Source organism: Engystomops pustulosus, chromosome 1 (genome assembly GCF_040894005.1).
Source record: "Engystomops pustulosus chromosome 1, aEngPut4.maternal, whole genome shotgun sequence".
Taxonomy (NCBI): domain Eukaryota; kingdom Metazoa; phylum Chordata; class Amphibia; order Anura; family Leptodactylidae; genus Engystomops; species Engystomops pustulosus.
Window position 1 is genome coordinate 188965929 of NC_092411.1, and position 19217 is coordinate 188985145.

At 44.2% G+C, this 19217-nt stretch overlaps 21 non-coding genes across 21 annotated transcripts; all 21 read left to right on the top strand.

The window, feature by feature from the left end:
- The first annotated feature begins 3394 nt into the window (after positions 1-3394).
- Positions 3395-3466, top strand: TRNAA-UGC (transfer RNA alanine (anticodon UGC)). Its single transcript has one exon. It is a non-coding gene; the product is annotated as a tRNA-Ala (tRNA).
- Positions 3467-3745: 279 nt separating this feature from the next.
- Positions 3746-3817, top strand: TRNAA-CGC (transfer RNA alanine (anticodon CGC)). Its single transcript has one exon. It is a non-coding gene; the product is annotated as a tRNA-Ala (tRNA).
- A 772-nt stretch (positions 3818-4589) lies between these two features.
- Positions 4590-4661, top strand: TRNAA-UGC (transfer RNA alanine (anticodon UGC)). The gene has a single exon. It is a non-coding gene; the product is annotated as a tRNA-Ala (tRNA).
- Positions 4662-4940: 279 nt separating this feature from the next.
- TRNAA-CGC (transfer RNA alanine (anticodon CGC)) lies at positions 4941-5012 on the top strand. The gene has a single exon. It is a non-coding gene; the product is annotated as a tRNA-Ala (tRNA).
- Positions 5013-5759: 747 nt separating this feature from the next.
- Positions 5760-5831, top strand: TRNAA-UGC (transfer RNA alanine (anticodon UGC)). The gene has a single exon. It is a non-coding gene; the product is annotated as a tRNA-Ala (tRNA).
- Positions 5832-6110: 279 nt separating this feature from the next.
- Positions 6111-6182, top strand: TRNAA-CGC (transfer RNA alanine (anticodon CGC)). Its single transcript has one exon. It is a non-coding gene; the product is annotated as a tRNA-Ala (tRNA).
- A 758-nt stretch (positions 6183-6940) lies between these two features.
- TRNAA-UGC (transfer RNA alanine (anticodon UGC)) lies at positions 6941-7012 on the top strand. Its single transcript has one exon. It is a non-coding gene; the product is annotated as a tRNA-Ala (tRNA).
- Positions 7013-7291: 279 nt separating this feature from the next.
- On the top strand, positions 7292-7363 carry TRNAA-CGC (transfer RNA alanine (anticodon CGC)). The gene has a single exon. It is a non-coding gene; the product is annotated as a tRNA-Ala (tRNA).
- Positions 7364-8135: 772 nt separating this feature from the next.
- TRNAA-UGC (transfer RNA alanine (anticodon UGC)) lies at positions 8136-8207 on the top strand. The gene has a single exon. It is a non-coding gene; the product is annotated as a tRNA-Ala (tRNA).
- A 279-nt stretch (positions 8208-8486) lies between these two features.
- Positions 8487-8558, top strand: TRNAA-CGC (transfer RNA alanine (anticodon CGC)). The gene has a single exon. It is a non-coding gene; the product is annotated as a tRNA-Ala (tRNA).
- A 772-nt stretch (positions 8559-9330) lies between these two features.
- TRNAA-UGC (transfer RNA alanine (anticodon UGC)) lies at positions 9331-9402 on the top strand. The gene has a single exon. It is a non-coding gene; the product is annotated as a tRNA-Ala (tRNA).
- A 279-nt stretch (positions 9403-9681) lies between these two features.
- Positions 9682-9753, top strand: TRNAA-CGC (transfer RNA alanine (anticodon CGC)). Its single transcript has one exon. It is a non-coding gene; the product is annotated as a tRNA-Ala (tRNA).
- Positions 9754-10525: 772 nt separating this feature from the next.
- TRNAA-UGC (transfer RNA alanine (anticodon UGC)) lies at positions 10526-10597 on the top strand. Its single transcript has one exon. It is a non-coding gene; the product is annotated as a tRNA-Ala (tRNA).
- Positions 10598-10876: 279 nt separating this feature from the next.
- TRNAA-CGC (transfer RNA alanine (anticodon CGC)) lies at positions 10877-10948 on the top strand. Its single transcript has one exon. It is a non-coding gene; the product is annotated as a tRNA-Ala (tRNA).
- A 4370-nt stretch (positions 10949-15318) lies between these two features.
- Positions 15319-15390, top strand: TRNAA-UGC (transfer RNA alanine (anticodon UGC)). Its single transcript has one exon. It is a non-coding gene; the product is annotated as a tRNA-Ala (tRNA).
- A 279-nt stretch (positions 15391-15669) lies between these two features.
- On the top strand, positions 15670-15741 carry TRNAA-CGC (transfer RNA alanine (anticodon CGC)). Its single transcript has one exon. It is a non-coding gene; the product is annotated as a tRNA-Ala (tRNA).
- Positions 15742-16513: 772 nt separating this feature from the next.
- Positions 16514-16585, top strand: TRNAA-UGC (transfer RNA alanine (anticodon UGC)). The gene has a single exon. It is a non-coding gene; the product is annotated as a tRNA-Ala (tRNA).
- Positions 16586-16864: 279 nt separating this feature from the next.
- On the top strand, positions 16865-16936 carry TRNAA-CGC (transfer RNA alanine (anticodon CGC)). The gene has a single exon. It is a non-coding gene; the product is annotated as a tRNA-Ala (tRNA).
- A 758-nt stretch (positions 16937-17694) lies between these two features.
- On the top strand, positions 17695-17766 carry TRNAA-UGC (transfer RNA alanine (anticodon UGC)). The gene has a single exon. It is a non-coding gene; the product is annotated as a tRNA-Ala (tRNA).
- A 279-nt stretch (positions 17767-18045) lies between these two features.
- Positions 18046-18117, top strand: TRNAA-CGC (transfer RNA alanine (anticodon CGC)). Its single transcript has one exon. It is a non-coding gene; the product is annotated as a tRNA-Ala (tRNA).
- A 758-nt stretch (positions 18118-18875) lies between these two features.
- TRNAA-UGC (transfer RNA alanine (anticodon UGC)) lies at positions 18876-18947 on the top strand. The gene has a single exon. It is a non-coding gene; the product is annotated as a tRNA-Ala (tRNA).
- The last annotated feature ends 270 nt before the right edge of the window (positions 18948-19217 follow it).

Consider the following 19217-nt stretch of genomic DNA (forward strand, 5'->3'; position numbering starts at 1 on the left):
GTGTCAGTGTGAAGATTGAAGATAAAGGGAAGAAGGAAAAACTGGGTAAGTATTTGTTGGTTTTTTAACAAAAGACATATACTGTCTAGTTTGTCAAGAAAAGATCATTTGCAGCCAGGTCATGACTTGTATAGTTGTAAATAAATGGCCCCATGGTATAACACCCTATGGTTCCTCTAAATGAGTCCATAAATGTTTGAAAGTCAAATAGATGACAATAAAAATCGTGTTGTTCTTCTGCATTCATTTAGTGTCCATTCAAAATATGCAAGAGTTGAGATGGTTGTTATTTGGTGCATCATTGGTATCGGATAGCATATATTGAGGCATGTTATAAGGCAAGAAAGCAAAGCATGTAAAGAGACATAATCGAGATGTATTAGACAGCATGTAGCTGTCATATCATAAAAGAATCCAAAGGGTCCATCGGGATGACTGTAAGGAGGTAGGTAGACTCAAGAGGCATTTTCATAGATAGAGGAATAATCCTCGTTCATGAGGTTATAAGAATGGTAGGAAGGAAAAACCTTCATTTAGTCCCTTTGGACTAAGGCTCTCCAATCTGAAGATCCATTTGGCCTCTTCTTTCAAAAGTTTTTGGTCCAGATTGCCTTTACGTGGACCCAGTCTTACCTGTTGTAGGCCCCAGAATTTTAGACATCCCTGGTCTCCTCCATGAAGCATCCTTACGTGGCGAGAGATTGGAGTGTCTTCACCGTTTCGTATGGTGCTGATATGTTTGGAGATCCTTCTTCGGAACTCCTGAATTGTTTTCCCAACATACAACTTTGGGCAGGGGCAGGTGGCAACGTATACAATCCCCTTACTGCGGCAGTTAAAAAACTGTCGAATTTGATAACATTTGTTGTTGATGGGATTGGTGAATTCTCTAACTTTAGGCAGGAGGGGGCAGAAGGAGCAGTTTCCGCAGGGGTAGGAACCTACGGTGGTTTGCGTGAGCCAATCTTGCGGTGTTTTGGGTTTAGACTCTAGATAGCTATGCACCAATTGGTCTCGTAGATTGGGGCCCCTCCGGAACGTAAGTTTTGGGGTTGTACTTAAGACTTCCCCTAGGTCTGGGTCTGCTTTCAATAGAGGCCAGTATCTCTGTAGAATTCCTGTCACCTCACGTGTGTAGCCATCAAATTGTCCTATACATCTAATTTGGGAGGGAAGGCTTGGCTTTGGTGCCTTTGGTCTCAGGAGGTCCTCTTGGTGTAGATCTCTGGCACGATGGAAGGCTTTGTTCAGAGCTTGTTTCGGATAGTTTTTGTGTCTGAATCTTTTGTAGAGATCCTTACATTCTTTCTGAAAAGTCAGGTCATTCGAACAATTTCGTCTGGCACGCAGGTATTGGCCCACCGGTATACCCTTCTTAAGGGCCGGTGGGTGCCAACTTCTGAAGTCCAGGAAATTATTAGTAGATGTAGGCTTTCTATAGATTTTAGTGTCCAGATGACCTTCAGGGGATACAGTGATGGTTAAGTCGAGAAAATTTATTTGGGTGGCATGTATCTCATGAGTGAAATGCATGCCTACCTCGTTCTGGTTCAGTGTTTTTACAAAGGCCTCAAAACTTGGTTTGTCTCCTTCCCATAAGATTAGTATGTCGTCTATAAAACGACCCCAAAATTGTATGTGATTGGTATAGATCTCCAGAATTTCAGAAAAAACAATAGTCGCTTCCCACCACCCAAGAAATAAATTTGCATAATTTGGGGCACATGCCGTGCCCATGGCGGTTCCTCTGACCTGCCAAAAGAAAGTGCCTTCAAATAAAAAATAATTGTGTTTTAGGACAAACTCAAGAAGTAACAACGTAAACCGGTTGTGTGCTTGATATTGTGTGCCCCGTGTGGATAGGAAAAATGAGACTGCCTTTAGACCCAAATCATGGTAGATGTTACTGTAAAGGGCCTCAACATCAAGTGAAGCCAATAGGGTGTTTGGAGATATGTGAATACCTTGCAGGCGGGAAATGGTATCTTTAGTGTCCCTGAGATATGATGGGAGGCTTTCAACAAAGGGCGCCAAAATACTATCAATGTAGATACTGGGATTCTGTGTAAGATTATCATTCCCCGAGACAATAGGTCTCCCTGGCATAGGGAGACATTTCTTGTGCACTTTGGGGAGTGCGTAGAAGGTCGCAATGGTGGGTGAGGAGTTAAACATGAATAAATATTCATCTTTTGATATCAGTCCCTGTTGCAGGGCATTGTCAAGAATGATTTTTAATTCGCCAAGGAACATGTCCGTGGGGTTCCTCTCTAGTCTGGTGTAGGTCTCTGTATCATTTAGAAGTCTTCTGCTCATATCAATATAGTCTTCTTTATTCTGTATAATGATGTTACCGCCTTTATCAGAAGGCTTTATAACTATATTGGGGTTCTTCTTTAGTTCCATAAGTGCCAGCTGTTCACTAGAGGTTAGATTCGATGCAATCTTACTTTTAGATGGCTTCAGGTTTTTAATGTCTGCCGTTACCAGTTTTACGAACATATCAATATGTTGGTATTGTGAGAAGGTTGGTGTAGTTTTGGACCGAGGTCTAAGATTGGTGAATGGTCCTATGGATGAGGACAAATCTTCCATATTCATGGATCCCCTTTCATTTTCTAGTAATAGATCTTCTAGAGCCTAGTTTAAATCACTTGCTGTCCCTCACCGTGTAGAAATTTACGCAGATCTTCCGTTGAAAGGCTTCCTTTTAAAACACATTGGCCTTTGGAATTGCTGCTCACTTGACAAGTGCACTGTTGGCTTATGGCAGGTACGGGCGTCAAGCAAGAGCATCTGTATGTCTTTTCACGCAGTAGCTTCTACCATAGCCAACACTTTCAAACGTACAACCGTTTCATTTATTTCTTTTTTTGGAGAAATCTTATTGTCGCATTACAGACAGTTTGTAAAGTTTGGATTTTGAATCATTATAGCGCTAACAATTTGGTGTAGCACCTGAAGCTGATGAAAGAAACGAGCAGGCGCCTCTTGAATAGACATGTTTTAACAAAAAACAAGATGGCCGATATTGTTTATGGGAGTAGCAAGAGCATTCACTCCTTTTTCTCGGTAAGCATCTTTGCGGGACAGTCATTTCTCTGCTGTCTCGTGCCATCTGTGCTCATTTTTCCAAGCACTATTTCCACTTTTGGCTTTTACACTCCTGCCCATACTGCTTTTCTTCTGCAGTTGTTCCGTGAAATCTATGCCTCTAAGAAGGCGTTTAAGCAACGTTGGAGCTGTTGAAAACTTCCTGCTTTTAATCACTGGCAACTTGTGCAGTTCCCTGAAAATGCGTTGTTATTGCACACTGCCTTGTCGCTACATACTGTTTCCACAGTATTGGGCAATGAACCTCCTGAGAGACAGAGGCAGGGGCAGCATCAGGCCAGGGGATGTAGCTCAGTGGTAGAGCGCACGCTTTGCATGTGTGAGGCCCTGGGTTCAATCCCCGGCATCTCCATTCACATCTTTTGGATACCTGAAGAAAACCATTCTGTTTCCCATCGGCCCAACACTTCAATGTGTTTCCACCGACGGTCAATATAATCCATTCCTCAAGTCAAAAGAACAGCAAATCTTGTTTAATATGTAAAGCACAATGAGCTTCAATCCATCACCGCCTTCTCTGCCCCTGGTTAAAAAGCCCCAAAATTCACAAACTACTTATCTGCTTAATGCGCACACCTTCTGGGTCGCTTTTCAAAAATGTTTCTGGCCCCCAGCAAACAGTACCTTGTGTGGGGATGTAGCTCAGTGGTAGAGCGCACGCTTCGCATGTGTGAGGCCCCGGGTTCAATCCCCGGCATCTCCATTGGTGGATTTTGTGCACCTAGTTTAAATCACTTGCTGTCCCTCACCGTGTAGAAATTTACGCAGATCTTCCGTTGAAAGGCTTCCTTTTAAAACACATTGGCCTTTGGAATTGCTGCTCACTTGACAAGTGCACTGTTGGCTTATGGCAGGTATGGGCGTCAAGCAAGAGCATCTGTATGTCTTTTCACGCAGTAGCTTCTACCATAGCCAACACTTTCAAACGTACAACCGTTTCATTTATTTCTTTTTTTGGAGAAATCTTATTGTCGCATTACAGACAGTTTGTAAAGTTTGGATTTTGAATCATCATAGCGCTAACAATTTGGTGTAGCACCTGAAGCTGATGAAAGAAACGAGCAGGCGCCTCTTCAATAGACATGTTTTAACAAAAAACAAGATGGCCGATATTGTTTATGGGAGTAGCAAGAGCATTCACTCCTTTTTCTCGGTAAGCATCTTTGCGGGACAGTCATTTCTCTGCTGTCTCGTGCCATCTGTGCTCATTTTTCCAAGCACTATTTCCACTTTTGGCTTTTACACTCCTGCCCATACTGCTTTTCTTCTGCAGTTGTTCCGTGAAATCTATGCCTCTAAGAAGGCGTTTAAGCAACGTTGGAGCTGTTGAAAACTTCCTGCTTTTAAACACTGGCAACTTGTGCAGTTCCCTGAAAATGCGTTGTTATTGCACACTGCCTTGTCGCTACATACTGTTTCCACAGTATTGGGCAATGAACCTCCTGAGAGACAGAGGCAGGGGCAGCATCAGGCCAGTGGATGTAGCTCAGTGGTACAGCGCACGCTTTGCATGTGTGAGGCCCCGGGTTCAATCCCCGGCATCTCCATTCACATCTTTTGGATACCTGAAGAAAACCATTCTGTTTCCCATCGGCCCAACACTTCAATGTGTTTCCACCGACGGTCAATATAATCCATTCCTCAAGTCAAAAGAACAGCAAATCATGTTTGATATGTAAAGCACAATGAGCTTCAATCCATCACCGCCTTCTCTGCCCCTGGTTAAAAAGCCCCAAAATTCACAAACTACTTATCTGCTTAATGCGCACACCTTCTGGGTCGCTTTTCAAAAATGTTTCTGGCCCCCAGCAAACAGTATCTTGTGTGGGGATGTAGCTCAGTGGTAGAGCGCACGCTTCGCATGTGTGAGGCCCCGGGTTCAATCCCTGGCATCTCCATTGGTGGATTTTGTGCACCTAGTTTAAATCACTTGCTGTCCCTCACCGTGTAGAAATTTATGCAGATCTTCCTTTTAAAACACATTGGCCTTTGGAATTGCTGCTCACTTGACAAGTGCACTGTTGGCTTATGGCAGGTACGGGCGTCAAGCAAGAGCATCTGTATGTCTTTTCACGCAGTAGCTTCTACCATAGCCAACACTTTCAAACGTACAACCGTTTCATTTATTTCTTTTTTTGGAGAAATCTTATTGTCGCATTACAGACAGTTTGTAAAGTTTGGATTTTGAATCATCATAGCGCTAACAATTTGGTGTAGCACCTGAAGCTGATGAAAGAAACGAGCAGGCGCCTCTTGAATAGACATGTTTTAACAAAAAACAAGATGGCCGATATTGTTTATGGGAGTAGCAAGAGCATTCACTCCTTTTTCTCGGTAAGGACAGTCATTTCTCTGCTGTCTCGTGCCATCTGTGCTCATTTTTCCAAGCACTATTTCCACTTTTGGCTTTTACACTCCTGCCCATACTGCTTTTCTTCTGCAGTTGTTCCGTGAAATCTATGCCTCTAAGAAGGCGTTTAAGCAACGTTGGAGCTGTTGAAAACTTCCTGCTTTTAATCACTGGCAACTTGTGCAGTTCCCTGAAAATGCGTTGTTATTGCACACTGCCTTGTCGCTACATACTGTTTCCACAGTATTGGGCAATGAACCTCCTGAGAAACAGAGGCAGGGGCAGCATCAGGCCAGGGGATGTAGCTCAGTGGTAGAGCGCACGCTTTGCATGTGTGAGGCCCCGGGTTCAATCCCCGGCATCTCCATTCACATCTTTTGGATACCTGAAGAAAACCATTCTGTTTCCCATCGGCCCAACACTTCAATGTGTTTCCACCGACGGTCAATATAATCCATTCCTCAAGTCAAAAGAACAGCAAATCTTGTTTGATATGTAAAGCACAATGAGCTTCAATCCATCACCGCCTTCTCTGCCCCTGGTTAAAAAGCCCCAAAATTCACAAACTACTTATCTGCTTAATGCGCACACCTTCTGGGTCGCTTTTCAAAAATGTTTCTGGCCCCCAGCAAACAGTACCTTGTGTGGGGATGTAGCTCAGTGGTAGAGCGCACGCTTCGCATGTGTGAGGCCCCGGGTTCAATCCCCGGCATCTCCATTGGTGGATTTTGTGCACCTAGTTTAAATCACTTGCTGTCCCTCACCGTGTAGAAATTTACGCAGATCTTCCTTTTAAAACACATTGGCCTTTGGAATTGCTGCTCACTTGACAAGTGCACTGTTGGCTTATGGCAGGTACGGGCGTCAAGCAAGAGCATCTGTATGTCTTTTCACGCAGTAGCTTCTACCATAGCCAACACTTTCAAACGTACAACCGTTTCATTTATTTCTTTTTTTGGAGAAATCTTATTGTCGCATTACAGACAGTTTGTAAAGTTTGGATTTTGAATCATCATAGCGCTAACAATTTGGTGTAGCACCTGAAGCTGATGAAAGAAACGAGCAGGCGCCTCTTGAATAGACATGTTTTAACAAAAAACAAGATGGCCGATATTGTTTATGGGAGTAGCAAGAGCATTCACTCCTTTTTCTCGGTAAGCATCTTTGCGGGACAGTCATTTCTCTGCTGTCTCGTGCCATCTGTGCTCATTTTTCCAAGCACTATTTCCACTTTTGGCTTTTACACTCCTGCCCATACTGCTTTTCTTCTGCAGTTGTTCCGTGAAATCTATGCCTCTAAGAAGGCGTTTAAGCAACGTTGGAGCTGTTGAAAACTTCCTGCTTTTAATCACTGGCAACTTGTGCAGTTCCCTGAAAATGCGTTGTTATTGCACACTGCCTTGTCGCTACATACTGTTTCCACAGTATTGGGCAATGAACCTCCTGAGAGACAGAGGCAGGGGCAGCATCAGGCTAGGGGATGTAGCTCAGTGGTAGAGCGCACGCTTTGCATGTGTGAGGCCCCGGGTTCAATCCCCGGCATCTCCATTCACATCTTTTGGATACCTGAAGAAAACCATTCTGTTTCCCATCGGCCCAACACTTCAATGTGTTTCCACCGACGGTCAATATAATCCATTCCTCAAGTCAAAAGAACAGCAAATCTTGTTTGATATGTAAAGCACAATGAGCTTCAATCCATCACCGCCTTCTCTGCCCCTGGTTAAAAAGCCCCAAAATTCACAAACTACTTATCTGCTTAATGCGCACACCTTCTGGGTCGCTTTTCAAAAATGTTTCTGGCCCCCAGCAAACAGTACCTTGTGTGGGGATGTAGCTCAGTGGTAGAGCGCACGCTTCGCATGTGTGAGGCCCCGGGTTCAATCCCCGGCATCTCCATTGGTGGATTTTGTGCACCTAGTTTAAATCACTTGCTGTCCCTCACCGTGTAGAAATTTACGCAGATCTTCCGTTGAAAGGCTTCCTTTTAAAACACATTGGCCTTTGGAATTGCTGCTCACTTGACAAGTGCACTGTTGGCTTATGGCAGGTACGGGCGTCAAGCAAGAGCATCTGTATGTCTTTTCACGCAGTAGCTTCTACCATAGCCAACACTTTCAAACGTACAACCGTTTCATTTATTTCTTTTTTTGGAGAAATCTTATTGTCGCATTACAGACAGTTTGTAAAGTTTGGATTTTGAATCATCATAGCGCTAACAATTTGGTGTAGCACCTGAAGCTGATGAAAGAAACGAGCAGGCGCCTCTTGAATAGACATGTTTTAACAAAAAACAAGATGGCCGATATTGTTTATGGGAGTAGCAAGAGCATTCACTCCTTTTTCTCGGTAAGCATCTTTGCGGGACAGTCATTTCTCTGCTGTCTCGTGCCATCTGTGCTCATTTTTCCAAGCACTATTTCCACTTTTGGCTTTTACACTCCTGCCCATACTGCTTTTCTTCTGCAGTTGTTCCGTGAAATCTATGCCTCTAAGAAGGCGTTTAAGCAACGTTGGAGCTGTTGAAAACTTCCTGCTTTTAATCACTGGCAACTTGTGCAGTTCCCTGAAAATGCGTTGTTATTGCACACTGCCTTGTCGCTACATACTGTTTCCACAGTATTGGGCAATGAACCTCCTGAGAAACAAAGGCAGGGGCAGCATCAGGCCAGGGGATGTAGCTCAGTGGTAGAGCGCACGCTTTGCATGTGTGAGGCCCCGGGTTCAATCCCCGGCATCTCCATTCACATCTTTTGGATACCTGAAGAAAACCATTCTGTTTCCCATCGGCCCAACACTTCAATGTGTTTCCACCGACGGTCAATATAATCCATTCCTCAAGTCAAAAGAACAGCAAATCATGTTTGATATGTAAAGCACAATGAGCTTCAATCCATCACCGCCTTCTCTGCCCCTGGTTAAAAAGCCCCAAAATTCACAAACTACTTATCTGCTTAATGCGCACACCTTCTGGGTCGCTTTTCAAAAATGTTTCTGGCCCCCAGCAAACAGTACCTTGTGTGGGGATGTAGCTCAGTGGTAGAGCGCACGCTTCGCATGTGTGAGGCCCCGGGTTCAATCCCCGGCATCTCCATTGGTGGATTTTGTGCACCTAGTTTAAATCACTTGCTGTCCCTCACCGTGTAGAAATTTATGCAGATCTTCCGTTGAAAGGCTTCCTTTTAAAACACATTGGCCTTTGGAATTGCTGATCACTTAACAAGTGCACTGTTGGCTTATGGCAGGTACGGGCTTCAAGCAAGAGCATCAGTATGTCTTTTCACGCAGTAGCTTCTACCATAGCCAACACTTTCAAACGTACAACCGTTTCATTTATTTCTTTTTTTGGAGAAATCTTATTGTCGCATTACAGACAGTTTGTAAAGTTTGGATTTTGAATCATCATAGCGCTAACAATTTGGTGTAGCACCTGAAGCTGATGAAAGAAACGAGCAGGCGCCGCTTGAATAGACATGTTTTAACAAAAAACAAGATGGCCGATATTGTGTATGGGAGTAGCAAGAGCATTCACTCCTTTTTCTCGGTAAGCATCTTTGCGGGACAGTCATTTCTCTGCTGTCTCGTGCCATCTGTGCTCATTTTTCCAAGCACTATTTCCACTTTTGGCTTTTACACTCCTGCCCATACTGCTTTTCTTCTGCAGTTGTTCCGTGAAATCTATGCCTCTAAGAAGGCGTTTAAGCAACGTTGGAGCTGTTGAAAACTTCCTGCTTTTAATCACTGGCAACTTGTGCAGTTCCCTGAAAATGCGTTGTTATTGCACACTGCCTTGTCGCTACATACTGTTTCCACAGTATTGGGCAATGAACCTCCTGAGAAACAGAGGCAGGGGCAGCATCAGGCCAGGGGATGTAGCTCAGTGGTAGAGCGCACGCTTTGCATGTGTGAGGCCCCGGGTTCAATCCCCAGCATCTCCATTCACATCTTTTGGATACCTGAAGAAAACCATTCTGTTTCCCATCGGCCCAACACTTCAATGTGTTTCCACCGACGGTCAATATAATCCATTCCTCAAGTCAAAAGAACAGCAAATCTTGTTTGATATGTAAAGCACAATGAGCTTCAATCCATCACCGCCTTCTCTGCCCCTGGTTAAAAAGCCCCAAAATTCACAAACTACTTATCTGCTTAATGCGCACACCTTCTGGGTCGCTTTTCAAATATGTTTCTGGCCCCCAGCAAGCAGTACCTTGTGTGGGGATGTAGCTCAGTGGTAGAGCGCACGCTTCGCATGTGTGAGGCCCTGGGTTCAATCCCCGGCATCTCCATTGGTGAATTTTGTGCACCTAGTTTAAATCACTTGCTGTCCCTCACCGTGTAGAAATTTACGCAGATCTTCCGTTGAAAGGCTTCCTTTTAAAACACATTGGCCTTTGGAATTGCTGCTCACTTGACAAGTGCACTGTTGGCTTATGGCAGGTACGGGCGTCAAGCAAGAGCATCTGTATGTCTTTTCACGCAGTAGCTTCTACCATAGCCAACACTTTCAAACGTACAACCGTTTCATTTATTTCTTTTTTTGGAGAAATCTTATTGTCGCATTACAGACAGTTTGTAAAGTTTGGATTTTGAATCATCATAGCGCTAACAATTTGGTGTAGCACCTGAAGCTGATGAAAGAAACGAGCAGGCGCCTCTTGAATAGACATGTTTTAACAAAAAACAAGATGGCCGATATTGTTTATGGGAGTAGCAAGAGCATTCACTCCTTTTTCTCGGTAAGCATCTTTGCGGGACAGTCATTTCTCTGCTGTCTCGTGCCATCTGTGCTCATTTTTCCAAGCACTATTTCCACTTTTGGCTTTTACACTCCTGCCCATACTGCTTTTCTTCTGCAGTTGTTCCGTGAAATCTATGCCTCTAAGAAGGCGTTTAAGCAACGTTGGAGCTGTTGAAAACTTCCTGCTTTTAATCACTGGCAACTTGTGCAGTTCCCTGAAAATGCGTTGTTATTGCACACTGCCTTGTCGCTATATACTGTTTCCACAGTATTGGGCAATGAACCTCCTGAGAGACAGAGGCAGGGGCAGCATCAGGCCAGGGGATGTAGCTCAGTGGTAGAGCGCACGCTTTGCATGTGTGAGGCCCCGGGTTCAATCCCCGGCATCTCCATTCACATCTTTTGGATACCTGAAGAAAACCATTCTGTTTCCCATCGGCCCAACACTTCAATGTGTTTCCACCGACGGTCAATATAATCCATTCCTCAAGTCAAAAGAACAGCAAATCTTGTTTGATATGTAAAGCACAATGAGCTTCAATCCATCACTGCCTTCTCTGCCCCTGGTTAAAAAGCCCCAAAATTCACAAACTACTTATCTGCTTAATGCGCACACCTTCTGGGTCGCTTTTCAAAAATGTTTCTGGCCCCCAGCAAACAGTACCTTGTGTGGGGATGTAGCTTAGTGGTAGAGCGCACGCTTCGCATGTGTGAGGCCCCGGGTTTAATCCCCGGCATCTCCATTGGTGGATTTTGTGCACCTAGTTTAAATCAAAGCATACAAGAAAATTTCCTCTCCCATACAACCTGTAGCCCAGTTTAAGACCCAAGGATTTAGGTCAAGACCCAGGGTGGCCGGGATGCAAAAACATATTTAGGAAAAAACTCTCAAAGCCGCTCGGCCAGCGGCCAAAAATATCCCTTTTGCCACCCGGGTAGGGGATAAAATATAACTTTTATTGATTATTGAATAAAAATGAAGGCAACTGAACTGAATTGTTAAAATACACAAGGGGCAGTAAATCGGAGGTCGAATATAGCAGGTCGGGGATGCTTAATTGAGGCTGAGATACGTAAGTATTGCTGCTGGAAGGATTGATCAGTTCCCTCTCTTCTTGCAAACAAAGTTGCAGTGAACATCTAAATAGAGATGAAAATTACTCTCAAAGTCATCCCTACTCTGCCTGCTCAATTTGCATAGCCTATGTGTGACTTCGACCTAGGTGAAACCTTTGAACTGCCCTATGCTGATTAAAATATTTCGCTCAACCAGGCCCTCCCGACATGTTTCGCCGAAACTGGCGTCATCAGGGGATTAGGGGCTGACTGCAAGGTGGTGAGCGTGTGTTAAGGGTTTATATCAACTATCAAAGAGGACTCATCAGAGGGCGCCAGTCGCCATAGGAGAAATAAACCTATGCGAAGGGCTTTTAAAAGAGACAAGGAGTCAGGAGCCTGTCTTAAGATCCTGGATAGGCTGATTATTTCCATGGTCCCTTACCTGAAACCGGATGTTTACAAGGATGGGATTCTGGGAGGTGTCGTCTACTTTCGACGTCACAGGATTCTTCCGTGGGATGGGATTCCGCGCACGCGCATCGTAAGGGGGAAGGCAGCGCATGCGCATTGAAATCCTTTCGGTCTCTTTCAGAACAGAAGTGTCGGCTCATGCGCACAAGGATCTCAGTACGTACATACGGAGCCAGGTGCCTGCCGAAAGTGTCAGTGTGAAGATTGAAGATAAAGGGAAGAAGGAAAAACTGGGTAAGTATTTGTTGGTTTTTTAACAAAAGACATATACTGTCTAGTTTGTCAAGAAAAGATCATTTGCAGCCAGGTCATGACTTGTATAGTTGTAAATAAATGGCCCCATGGTATAACACCCTATGGTTCCTCTAAATGAGTCCATAAATGTTTGAAAGTCAAATAGATGACAATAAAAATCGTGTTGTTCTTCTGCATTCATTTAGTGTCCATTCAAAATATGCAAGAGTTGAGATGGTTGTTATTTGGTGCATCATTGGTATCGGATAGCATATATTGAGGCATGTTATAAGGCAAGAAAGCAAAGCATGTAAAGAGACATAATCGAGATGTATTAGACAGCATGTAGCTGTCATATCATAAAAGAATCCAAAGGGTCCATCGGGATGACTGTAAGGAGGTAGGTAGACTCAAGAGGCATTTTCATAGATAGAGGAATAATCCTCGTTCATGAGGTTATAAGAATGGTAGGAAGGAAAAACCTTCATTTAGTCCCTTTGGACTAAGGCTCTCCAATCTGAAGATCCATTTGGCCTCTTCTTTCAAAAGTTTTTGGTCCAGATTGCCTTTACGTGGACCCAGTCTTACCTGTTGTAGGCCCCAGAATTTTAGACATCCCTGGTCTCCTCCATGAAGCATCCTTACGTGGCGAGAGATTGGAGTGTCTTCACCGTTTCGTATGGTGCTGATATGTTTGGAGATCCTTCTTCGGAACTCCTGAATTGTTTTCCCAACATACAACTTTGGGCAGGGGCAGGTGGCAACGTATACAATCCCCTTACTGCGGCAGTTAAAAAACTGTCGAATTTGATAACATTTGTTGTTGATGGGATTGGTGAATTCTCTAACTTTAGGCAGGAGGGGGCAGAAGGAGCAGTTTCCGCAGGGGTAGGAACCTACGGTGGTTTGCGTGAGCCAATCTTGCGGTGTTTTGGGTTTAGACTCTAGATAGCTATGCACCAATTGGTCTCGTAGATTGGGGCCCCTCCGGAACGTAAGTTTTGGGGTTGTACTTAAGACTTCCCCTAGGTCTGGGTCTGCTTTCAATAGAGGCCAGTATCTCTGTAGAATTCCTGTCACCTCACGTGTGTAGCCATCAAATTGTCCTATACATCTAATTTGGGAGGGAAGGCTTGGCTTTGGTGCCTTTGGTCTCAGGAGGTCCTCTTGGTGTAGATCTCTGGCACGATGGAAGGCTTTGTTCAGAGCTTGTTTCGGATAGTTTTTGTGTCTGAATCTTTTGTAGAGATCCTTACATTCTTTCTGAAAAGTCAGGTCATTCGAACAATTTCGTCTGGCACGCAGGTATTGGCCCACCGGTATACCCTTCTTAAGGGCCGGTGGGTGCCAACTTCTGAAGTCCAGGAAATTATTAGTAGATGTAGGCTTTCTATAGATTTTAGTGTCCAGATGACCTTCAGGGGATACAGTGATGGTTAAGTCGAGAAAATTTATTTGGGTGGCATGTATCTCATGAGTGAAATGCATGCCTACCTCGTTCTGGTTCAGTGTTTTTACAAAGGCCTCAAAACTTGGTTTGTCTCCTTCCCATAAGATTAGTATGTCGTCTATAAAACGACCCCAAAATTGTATGTGATTGGTATAGATCTCCAGAATTTCAGAAAAAACAATAGTCGCTTCCCACCACCCAAGAAATAAATTTGCATAATTTGGGGCACATGCCGTGCCCATGGCGGTTCCTCTGACCTGCCAAAAGAAAGTGCCTTCAAATAAAAAATAATTGTGTTTTAGGACAAACTCAAGAAGTAACAACGTAAACCGGTTGTGTGCTTGATATTGTGTGCCCCGTGTGGATAGGAAAAATGAGACTGCCTTTAGACCCAAATCATGGTAGATGTTACTGTAAAGGGCCTCAACATCAAGTGAAGCCAATAGGGTGTTTGGAGATATGTGAATACCTTGCAGGCGGGAAATGGTATCTTTAGTGTCCCTGAGATATGATGGGAGGCTTTCAACAAAGGGCGCCAAAATACTATCAATGTAGATACTGGGATTCTGTGTAAGATTATCATTCCCCGAGACAATAGGTCTCCCTGGCATAGGGAGACGTTTCTTGTGCACTTTGGGGAGTGCGTAGAAGGTCGCAATGGTGGGTGAGGAGTTAAACATGAATAAATATTCATCTTTTGATATCAGTCCCTGTTGCAGGGCATTGTCAAGAATGATTTTTAATTCGCCAAGGAACATGTCCGTGGGGTTCCTCTCTAGTCTGGTGTAGGTCTCTGTATCATTTAGAAGTCTTCTGCTCATATCAATATAGTCTTCTTTATTCTGTATAATGATGTTACCGCCTTTATCAGAAGGCTTTATAACTATATTGGGGTTCTTCTTTAGTTCCATAAGTGCCAGCTGTTCACTAGAGGTTAGATTCGATGCAATCTTACTTTTAGATGGCTTCAGGTTTTTAATGTCTGCCGTTACCAGTTTTACGAACATATCAATATGTTGGTATTGTGAGAAGGTTGGTGTAGTTTTGGACCGAGGTCTAAGATTGGTGAATGGTCCTATGGATGAGGACAAATCTTCCATATTCATGGATCCCCTTTCATTTTCTAGTAATAGATCTTCTAGAGCCTAGTTTAAATCACTTGCTGTCCCTCACCGTGTAGAAATTTACGCAGATCTTCCGTTGAAAGGCTTCCTTTTAAAACACATTGGCCTTTGGAATTGCTGCTCACTTGACAAGTGCACTGTTGGCTTATGGCAGGTACGGGCGTCAAGCAAGAGCATCTGTATGTCTTTTCACGCAGTAGCTTCTACCATAGCCAACACTTTCAAACGTACAACCGTTTCATTTATTTCTTTTTTTGGAGAAATCTTATTGTCGCATTACAGACAGTTTGTAAAGTTTGGATTTTGAATCATTATAGCGCTAACAATTTGGTGTAGCACCTGAAGCTGATGAAAGAAACGAGCAGGCGCCTCTTGAATAGACATGTTTTAACAAAAAACAAGATGGCCGATATTGTTTATGGGAGTAGCAAGAGCATTCACTCCTTTTTCTCGGTAAGCATCTTTGCGGGACAGTCATTTCTCTGCTGTCTCGTGCCATCTGTGCTCATTTTTCCAAGCACTATTTCCACTTTTGGCTTTTACACTCCTGCCCATACTGCTTTTCTTCTGCAGTTGTTCCGTGAAATCTATGCCTCTAAGAAGGCGTTTAAGCAACGTTGGAGCTGTTGAAAACTTCCTGCTTTTAATCACTGGCAACTTGTGCAGTTCCCTGAAAATGCGTTGTTATTGCACACTGCCTTGTCGCTACATACTGTTTCCACAGTATTGGGCAATGAACCTCCTGAGAGACAGAGGCAGGGGCAGCATCAGGCCAGGGGATGTAGCTCAGTGGTAGAGCGCACGCTTTGCATGTGTGAGGCCCTGGGTTCAATCCCCGGCATCTCCATTCACATCTTTTGGATACCTGAAGAAAACCATTCTGTTTCCCATCGGCCCAACACTTCAATGTGTTTCCACCGACGGTCAATATAATCCATTCCTCAAGTCAAAAGAACAGCAAATCTTGTTTAATATGTAAAGCACAATGAGCTTCAATCCATCACCGCCTTCTCTGCCCCTGGTTAAAAAGCCCCAAAATTCACAAACTACTTATCTGCTTAATGCGCACACCTTCTGGGTCGCTTTTCAAAAATGTTTCTGGCCCCCAGCAAACAGTACCTTGTGTGGGGATGTAGCTCAGTGGTAGAGCGCACGCTTCGCATGTGTGAGGCCCCGGGTTCAATCCCCGGCATCTCCATTGGTGGATTTTGTGCACCTAGTTTAAATCACTTGCTGTCCCTCACCGTGTAGAAATTTACGCAGATCTTCCGTTGAAAGGCTTCCTTTTAAAACACATTGGCCTTTGGAATTGCTGCTCACTTGACAAGTGCACTGTTGGCTTATGGCAGGTATGGGCGTCAAGCAAGAGCATCTGTATGTCTTTTCACGCAGTAGCTTCTACCATAGCCAACACTTTCAAACGTACAACCGTTTCATTTATTTCTTTTTTTGGAGAAATCTTATTGTCGCATTACAGACAGTTTGTAAGGTTTGGATTTTGAATCATCATAGCGCTAACAATTTGGTGTAGCACCTGAAGCTGATGAAAGAAACGAGCAGGCGCCTCTTCAATAGACATGTTTTAACAAAAAACAAGATGGCCGATATTGTTTATGGGAGTAGCAAGAGCATTCACTCCTTTTTCTCGGTAAGCATCTTTGCGGGACAGTCATTTCTCTGCTGTCTCGTGCCATCTGTGCTCATTTTTCCAAGCACTATTTCCACTTTTGGCTTTTACACTCCTGCCCATACTGCTTTTCTTCTGCAGTTGTTCCGTGAAATCTATGCCTCTAAGAAGGCGTTTAAGCAACGTTGGAGCTGTTGAAAACTTCCTGCTTTTAAACACTGGCAACTTGTGCAGTTCCCTGAAAATGCGTTGTTATTGCACACTGCCTTGTCGCTACATACTGTTTCCACAGTATTGGGCAATGAACCTCCTGAGAGACAGAGGCAGGGGCAGCATCAGGCCAGTGGATGTAGCTCAGTGGTACAGCGCACGCTTTGCATGTGTGAGGCCCCGGGTTCAATCCCTGGCATCTCCATTCACATCTTTTGGATACCTGAAGAAAACCATTCTGTTTCCCATCGGCCCAACACTTCAATGTGTTTCCACCGACGGTCAATATAATCCATTCCTCAAGTCAAAAGAACAGCAAATCATGTTTGATATGTAAAGCACAATGAGCTTCAATCCATCACCGCCTTCTCTGCCCCTGGTTAAAAAGCCCCAAAATTCACAAACTACTTATCTGCTTAATGCGCACACCTTCTGGGTCGCTTTTCAAAAATGTTTCTGGCCCCCAGCAAACAGTATCTTGTGTGGGGATGTAGCTCAGTGGTAGAGCGCACGCTTCGCATGTGTGAGGCCCCGGGTTCAATCCCTGGCATCTCCATTGGTGGATTTTGTGCACCTAGTTTAAATCACTTGCTGTCCCTCACCGTGTAGAAATTTATGCAGATCTTCCTTTTAAAACACATTGGCCTTTGGAATTGCTGCTCACTTGACAAGTGCACTGTTGGCTTATGGCAGGTACGGGCGTCAAGCAAGAGCATCTGTATGTCTTTTCACGCAGTAGCTTCTACCATAGCCAACACTTTCAAACGTACAACCGTTTCATTTATTTCTTTTTTTGGAGAAATCTTATTGTCGCATTACAGACAGTTTGTAAAGTTTGGATTTTGAATCATCATAGCGCTAACAATTTGGTGTAGCACCTGAAGCTGATGAAAGAAACGAGCAGGCGCCTCTTGAATAGACATGTTTTAACAAAAAACAAGATGGCCGATATTGTTTATGGGAGTAGCAAGAGCATTCACTCCTTTTTCTCGGTAAGCATCTTTGCGGGACAGTCATTTCTCTGCTGTCTCGTGCCATCTGTGCTCATTTTTCCAAGCACTATTTCCACTTTTGGCTTTTACACTCCTGCCCATACTGCTTTTCTTCTGCAGTTGTTCCGTGAAATCTATGCCTCTAAGAAGGCGTTTAAGCAACGTTGGAGCTGTTGAAAACTTCCTGCTTTTAATCACTGGCAACTTGTGCAGTTCCCTGAAAATGCGTTGTTATTGCACACTGCCTTGTCGCTACATACTGTTTCCACAGTATTGGGCAATGAACCTCCTGAGAAACAGAGGCAGGGGCAGCATCAGGCCAGGGGATGTAGCTCAGTGGTAGAGCGCACGCTTTGCATGTGTGAGGCCCCGGGTTCAATCCCCGGCATCTCCATTCACATCTTTTGGATACCTGAAGAAAACCATTCTGTTTCCCATCGGCCCAACACTTCAATGTGTTTCCACCGACGGTCAATATAATCCATTCCTCAAGTCAAAAGAACAGCAAATCTTGTTTGATATGTAAAGCACAATGAGCTTCAATCCATCACCGCCTTCTCTGCCCCTGGTTAAAAAGCCCCAAAATTCACAAACTACTTATCTGCTTAATGCGCACACCTTCTGGGTCGCTTTTCAAAAATGTTTCTGGCCCCCAGCAAACAGTACCTTGTGTGGGGATGTAGCTCAGTGGTAGAGCGCACGCTTCGCATGTGTGAGGCCCCGGGTTCAATCCCCGGCATCTCCATTGGTGGATTTTGTGCACCTAGTTTAAATCACTTGCTGTCCCTCACCGTGTAGAAATTTACGCAGATCTTCCTTTTAAAACACATTGGCCTTTGGAATTGCTGCTCACTTGACAAGTGCACTGTTGGCTTATGGCAGGTACGGGCGTCAAGCAAGAGCATCTGTATGTCTTTTCACGCAGTAGCTTCTACCATAGCCAACACTTTCAAACGTACAACCGTTTCATTTATTTCTTTTTTTGGAGAAATCTTATTGTCGCATTACAGACAGTTTGTAAAGTTTGGATTTTGAATCATCATAGCGCTAACAATTTGGTGTAGCACCTGAAGCTGATGAAAGAAACGAGCAGGCGCCTCTTGAATAGACATGTTTTAACAAAAAACAAGATGGCCGATATTGTTTATGGGAGTAGCAAGAGCATTCACTCCTTTTTCTCGGTAAGCATCTTTGCGGGACAGTCATTTCTCTGCTGTCTCGTGCCATCTGTGCTCATTTTTCCAAGCACTATTTCCACTTTTGGCTTTTACACTCCTGCCCATACTGCTTTTCTTCTGCAGTTGTTCCGTGAAATCGATGCCTCTAAGAAGGCGTTTAAGCAACGTTGGAGCTGTTGAAAACTTCCTGCTTTTAATCACTGGCAACTTGTGCAGTTCCCTGAAAATGCGTTGTTATTGCACACTGCCTTGTCGCTACATACTGTTTCCACAGTATTGGGCAATGAACCTCCTGAGAAACAGAGGCAGGGGCAGCATCAGGCCAGGGGATGTAGCTCAGTGGTAGAGCGCACGCTTTGCATGTGTGAGGCCCCGGGTTCAATCCCCGGCATCTCCATTCACATCTTTTGGATACCTGAAGAAAACCATTCTGTTTCCCATCGGCCCAACACTTCAATGTGTTTCCACCGACGGTCAATATAATCCATTCCTCAAGTCAAAAGAACAGCAAATCTTGTTTGATATGTAAAGCACAATGAGCTTCAATCCATCACCGCCTTCTCTGCCCCTGGTTAAAAAGCCCCAAAATTCACAAACTACTTATCTGCTTAATGCGCACACCTTCTGGGTCGCTTTTCAAAAATGTTTCTGGCCCCCAGCAAACAGT